The sequence below is a fragment of the Triticum urartu genome, unplaced genomic scaffold (genome assembly GCF_003073215.2).
Source record: "Triticum urartu cultivar G1812 unplaced genomic scaffold, Tu2.1 TuUngrouped_contig_4485, whole genome shotgun sequence".
Classification (NCBI taxonomy): domain Eukaryota; kingdom Viridiplantae; phylum Streptophyta; class Magnoliopsida; order Poales; family Poaceae; genus Triticum; species Triticum urartu.
In genome coordinates, this window is record NW_024115077.1 from 1 (window position 1) to 6,303 (window position 6,303).

The window sequence follows — 6,303 nt, forward strand, 5'->3', positions numbered from 1 at the left end:
GCGCCTCGGGGGACCTATGCCGGCTGTCTACTGGATGCAACTCCATCCCGTCCGACTCACCGGCCTAGCAGTTTTGGGGTATTTTTTCATCTCTCTTGTTCCTTTGATAATGTGAGATCTAGTGTTTACCCGCCAAATGTTCGATGAATTGCTGGTGCTGCACTGACTAAAATTCACTTCAGACTTACCATTCTTAGTTTGCATTTAAAATAGGGCAAGTTTGTACACAACTCGAAACCAACTAGTAGAAAACCAAAGAAAAATACATGCCACTACTCTCGATCAACCTGGCCTATACACTGAAGGTCAGCACTCAGCACTCACTAAAGACATGCCCCATCAGAGGAGGCCTGGGCATTCTGGAAAATCCCACGGCAGCGCTCCTACCACAGGTGACTACATAAATAGCCATGGACTCCATCTTCTGGCATTGTGGATTTCTGACTCCATCTGAAGGTTTTCTCCACCGGCAGTGACAGAAGATCTCACGGCAATGGCAAAAGGTCTAGGATGAGAGGTGAAGGCAAACCGAATTTGCTTAGCAATAGAACATCGCAACATTAGATGGTTCACCGACTCAAGCACTTGGTCACACATCATTGTGCGGCCATCCTCTCGAATGCAGCCCGTCCGCAGTCCAGATTCTGTTCTGCAGGAGAAGCCAGAGAAAAAATGTGCACTTCTCCTATAGCTCCAACACTCCAAATCTTCAGGAGGTCATTACAATGAATTTTGTTGAAGAACTGCTCATCATACGTAGACACCGCCAAGTAAGAGTTGCAGGCTGTGAGCTTTTAAGATACGTAGTCTTGGTTTTCAGATAGCTGACCCCCTCACATTACACCAAATATGCAAGAATATGTCAATTTCCTCCTCCAAGTTAATCCTTTGAAGGCCCTTCATCCACTCCCCCGCCTGCCCCCGATCCCATCACAACAGAGATTCTTTTCCTATAGGACAACCGGTATAAGCTGGACGCCATATCTTTCTGAGGCACTCCATCGAGCAAACCGTTGAACCAGAATGAGGCTCGCCTTTTCCCCATTCTCAATGTGAATCGAAGTGCAGGTCGCAAAGAGCTGCTGATCGGTCGCATTGCAAGGAACAAGCAGTCCTTTCCAAAGTCTGTTCACATTGTCCCAGTTGAACCATAGCCATCTTAACCGCAATGCCCTGTTAAAGTGCTCCAAATCTTTTACTCCTAATCCCTAACAGTGTTTAGACGAGCAGACTTTCACCCAGCTTACTAAACGCTTGCCCCCATGCGCCTCTTATCCACACCAGAGAAAACTTGTCCTGGTCTTGTCTATCTTTTTGATAATCCACTTGGATGGTGGAAAAGCAGTGAAGAAATAGGTTGTGAGCGCAGTCAGCACAGAATTGATAAGCATTAGACGCCCCTTTCCAGACATGAATTTTACCTTCCATGGCTTCAACCTCCCAGCAATTCTGTCGTAGAAAGGTTGGCATTCAATTCTTCTACGGGTCCTGGTGCTGAGAGGAAGCCCTAAATAGTTGCATATCAACGACCCCAGCAAACCACCAAAAGCAGATAAAAGATCCTGTAGATCCATGTGGTCATAGCGAAAAGGATAGGCCACACACTTGTTGAGATTCACCTGAAGACTAGAGCATTGCCGAAAAAATGAAGGAGGCCCGAGGCCATAGCAAGCTCCTCCATTGATAGAGTTCAAGAAGAGAGTGATGTCATCCACATAAAAACTGTTCTCATCTTCTCAGCTCTTTGCGTGACAGGGGATAAGAGGCCATGACCAAGCTTTGGTCAGAATGCACTGTAAAGGTTCCAGAGCCAAAATGAAGAGCATTGGGGAAAGCGGGTCTCCTGTCTCAACCCTCCCCTATGAATAAAAGTGCCATCGGGCTTCCCATTGAGCAGAACTCTTGAAGACGAAGAACTCAGGGTCAACGTAAAATGACCCCTCCAACGAGCACTGGAACAATAACCCTGCCTCAAGCAGAAAAATCAAACCCCTTAGCGAAGTCCAATTTGACGAAAAGTAGATGTATTTTCTTCAAGTGAGCTTCCTTCATAATGTTCTTCACAGAGTTATCTTGGATCGACCTTTTCTTAATGAAGGCGATTTGGCTCTCAGAGATCAGGGTATGTAGCTGCAGGGCAAGGCGAGAAGCAATAAACTTTCACAATATCTTAGCAATACTATGCATATGACTCACAGGCCAGAAGCAAGAGGTGAAGAAGTCGCATCCTTTTTGGAATGAGAACAATATTGGTAGTATTCAGCACTTAAGCAAGTGCTAGTGATCACCTCTCAACTCATGCATTTGATTTAGGGCAACCAGAAGGTCCGAGCACACGATATCCCCACAAGTTTTGTCAAAATCCCCAATAAATCCATCCGGGCCCGGAGCCTTCTCAGCATGGAGATGGAGATGGCGTCTTTGAGCTTCGTAAGCGAGAAATTATCATCAAGGTGTGGAAGATCAGCCAAGGGGAGTTGCAGGAAAAAAATCTCAGTTAAGCCCCATAAGGTCCCTGGCAAGCCTCCCCGAGCAGGGAATTGAAGTGATGCAGCAGCACCTGAGCTTTAGCATCATGGTCAGACGTCTCTTCACCCCTCAAAATTTTCAGAACAGGAATGCGATTCTTCCTCCTCTGCGTCATTCGCTTTAACGTGAAAAACTTTTGTGTTTGCATCTCCAGACTTGATCCACATAATACAAGATTTCTGATGCCATCTCATTGTCAAGCGTGATTTCAAGAGAAAACAAAGGTTTCATTCCTTAGTGAATAGCTCACGTTCCTCCTAATCAAGGTCCAGCTGGAAAATCACCTCAGTGGCTACTTCCTTTCTGAATCTCACTTCCTTCTTTAATCTTGTGTATCACAATTTCAGAGCATGAGCGGTTCTTCACAGCTTGATGTGCAGAATCTTTACATCATCCTTCGAGCGAACATGTTTAGCCCAGCCTCAAGCACCTTCTCTCTGAATCCCTCCATCCTTAGGCAACAAGCCTCTAATCTGAACCCTTTATAGTGCTTGACATGCATCTTCTGGGGGATCATTGGGCAGTGATGCGAAATGACAGTTGAGGCCAGAGACAACTGATATTACAAGTGGCTCGACTCCCAAGACTAACACGATCGATTTTGAAATGAACTGAGTTCTCTCTCTCTTTCTCTCCTTAGACCAGGTGAACCTCCTTCCATTAAGAGCAATTTCCTGGAGCTCAAGATCCTCAATCATGTTTCTAAAACAGTTATCATTCTGAGATTAATGTTGGCGTTGCTATTGTCGCTGACATGGCAAATGAGATTAAAGTGCCCAAGAATCATCCAATCAGGCAACACACTATTATTTATGCTCTTAAGCTCGTTGAGAAAAACAATCTTATCACTGTCCTCCGGAGGCCCATACACAGCAGCATCATTTGGTCAGATCAGTAATAGTACCAGTAATAAAATGAGAGTCTGAGGCATTATAGGAAATAGCAAAATCATATGTGCTGGCAACCAGGATCCGACCTCTTGTACCATTAGTAGCTCTGAAAATGATGTCCTCAGAAACTTTGCTACCCAGGACAATGGCCACAGTACTTTTATGAGCAACAGCCAATTTAGTTCCTTGAAGACATACAATGTTGCACTAGTTAACTGAGAAAAATTTCTGTAGCAACCTCCTCCAGGCGGGTTGTTCAACTCTCTCATGTTCCAGTTAACAAGCTTTATATTCTATCGTAGAAAACAACGCGGTGAACAAACAAGAAGATCGTATTGAGCATCCACCAACTGGAAGCAGCAACCAGAGGCGACATAACCAGCACAGCCGGAGACAGAGGACCACAAGGCATAATACTCCCTGCTTGGCCTTAATGACGTGGTTGATGGTTTTGCTCGAGTGGCATGCACCTTACCTTGGTTTTGCACATGCAGGTGATATTTCACCTTCTTCCTCCTCTTCCCTCCTGTCTCTGTTCTCCCTCCCCTCCACCTCATCCTATCATCGACCAATCCCGAAATCTAATCCTGTGCCACTCACACCTCGACTATCTGAGTGCCGCTGACTGATGTGCTCCAAGAAAAGGTGCTCAAGCATCTCCGGAGAATAGGAAAGGATCCACTCTGAATTGATTTCTGTAGTGTGCAAAATATAAAAGGAAGAGGGAGAGAGGTGGGCGTGATCAGGAAGAAGGTGATGTGGCTTCCGCGTGCGTAAAATTGGGATGATGTGGAAGCCAAGTGCAGACTATGTAGCGTTTGATATTAGTAGTTTTTGCATTCTGATGATTGATATATAGGGTCGTGATGGTGTCTTATGGTCAATTTTCAGTGTCGCGATAGAAATGTAGATTGCCAATTTTTTTTCCGAAACGGAGGCAGAATATTTGCCTCATCGATTAATTAAGAAGAGAGTTGCCCATTTAATAAATGGAAAACCGGCGAAAACCAATAGATTGCCAATTGTCACTACAGTGTGAACAACTTGCCATCTCTAGTGTAATTGATATTAGTAGTTCTTGCATTCTGGTGATTGATATATAGGTTTTATGGTCACTTTACAATGGCCCTATTATTATGTAAATTGCCAGTTGTCACTCTAGTGTCAGCAACTTGTCATCTCTCTTCAGAAAATGTTCAATTCGATATGTACAGAACTTGATATATACTCTCTGTTTCTCCAGGAACATGGTGCATGTGCCACTACCTTAAGAAACTCGCAACTTTCCTCTGGCAAAGAAGCGCTTGGGCAACACAGATAATGGACCTCCTCTTCGAGCGGGTGCGATGGAATGTTGCACCCGTCGAGGAGTTCCAGTGGCTCAGGCTGATGCTGTTCGTCGCTGTCCCATTCCCAGGCACCGGAGCATGGACTGGCACCATCATCTCGTCCGTCCATGGCATGCCATTCTGGTCAGGCTTGTCCGCGAATTTCGTGGGAGTGGTTCTTGCAGGGTTGCTGATAAACTTGCTCATGAACCTTGGTCTGAAGTACACCACTGGCAGTGGAGTACTCCTCTTTATTGTATCAACTATCGTGTGGGGTGCCCTTCGGGGTACCAAGAAATCGTTGAATCCACACCGAAGTGTTTTCGGTGTGCTTTGTATGTCCATTAGAGGAGTTTGTAATAACGGCTGCGCGGCATGTTTGATTGGTTGCAAAGACCGTTTTCTGCTTTTCCTCTGTGTAGTAAACTTTGAGTTCATAGTCTTTTGCTTGCGGTTATTCATCAAAGATCTAGACCGATGTTGTTTCACTGAATCTCTTCAGTTTGTAATGACAGTAGAGATCAGCATCATAAGAGCAACTCCAATGGGGCGACCCATTTCGTCCGCCCGCGTCCGTTTGGGTTGGCGCAGACAAAAGTGGCGGCCCAACGCGTCGACCCAAATTCAAATCGTGTCCGCCTGGCGTCCACGCCGACCCATTTCCAGCCTAAAATTGCGCCTGGAATGCGTCGGTGCGGACGCGAAGCAGACGCGCCGCGCGTCTCCTCGCCGTTCGTCGCGTCCCCACCCGGCGGCCACCCAACCGCCACCGGCCGTCTTATTTATGATGACCACCGACAGCGGGCCCACGTGTCAGCCAGTGAAAGCGTCCTTTTTTAACCATGCGTGCGGCGGGGTCTGTTGGGGAACGTAACAGAAATTTAAAATTTTCTACGCATCACCAAGATCACACTACTAGAAAAAGGGCTGTAGATAGGATTGACACTAATGGCGCACCAGCGAAGTAGTGCGCCACTACTATATACTAATGGCGCACCAGTTTGTGATGCACCATTAGTGTGGAAGACACTAATAGCGCACCAGAAAATAGGTGCGCCATTAGTGATAATTTTTTTTTATTTTTACATACATACTAATGGCGCATCCTACCGAAGTGCGCCATTACTAGTTTTCTAACTAGTAGTGGCGCACCAGACAGGGAGTGCGCCAGTACTGAATTTTCTTTTATTCTTTTTTTTGCAAAACTACTAATGACGCACCGCCTCACAGTGCGCCATTACTAATTTAAACTACTAATGACGCACCGCCTCACAGTGCGCCATTACTAATTTAAACTACTAATGACGCATCCTGTAAAAGTGCGCCATTAGTATATATATATATTTTACTTTTCTGCAAAACTACTAATGGTGCACCTCTGCCCGGTGCGCCATTGCTATGTAAAAAAAAGATTACTAATGGCGCACTGACCGCAGGTGTGCCATTAGTAAGATTCCCCCTAGCTAATTCCCTCCCTCTCGCCAGATCCCCTTCGTCCCTCTCCCTCGCCCCCCTAGCTAATTCCCCCCGCTGCCCTGACCCACGCCGTCGCCGAT

General features: G+C 46.1%; 1 long non-coding RNA gene across 1 annotated transcript; it reads left to right on the top strand.

The window, feature by feature from the left end:
* Positions 1 to 8: 8 nt before the first annotated feature.
* On the top strand, positions 9 to 5,184 carry LOC125527898. The gene is made up of 2 exons (XR_007292284.1): positions 9 to 78; positions 4,663 to 5,184. It is a non-coding gene; the product is annotated as an uncharacterized LOC125527898 (long non-coding RNA).
* The last annotated feature ends 1,119 nt before the right edge of the window (positions 5,185 to 6,303 follow it).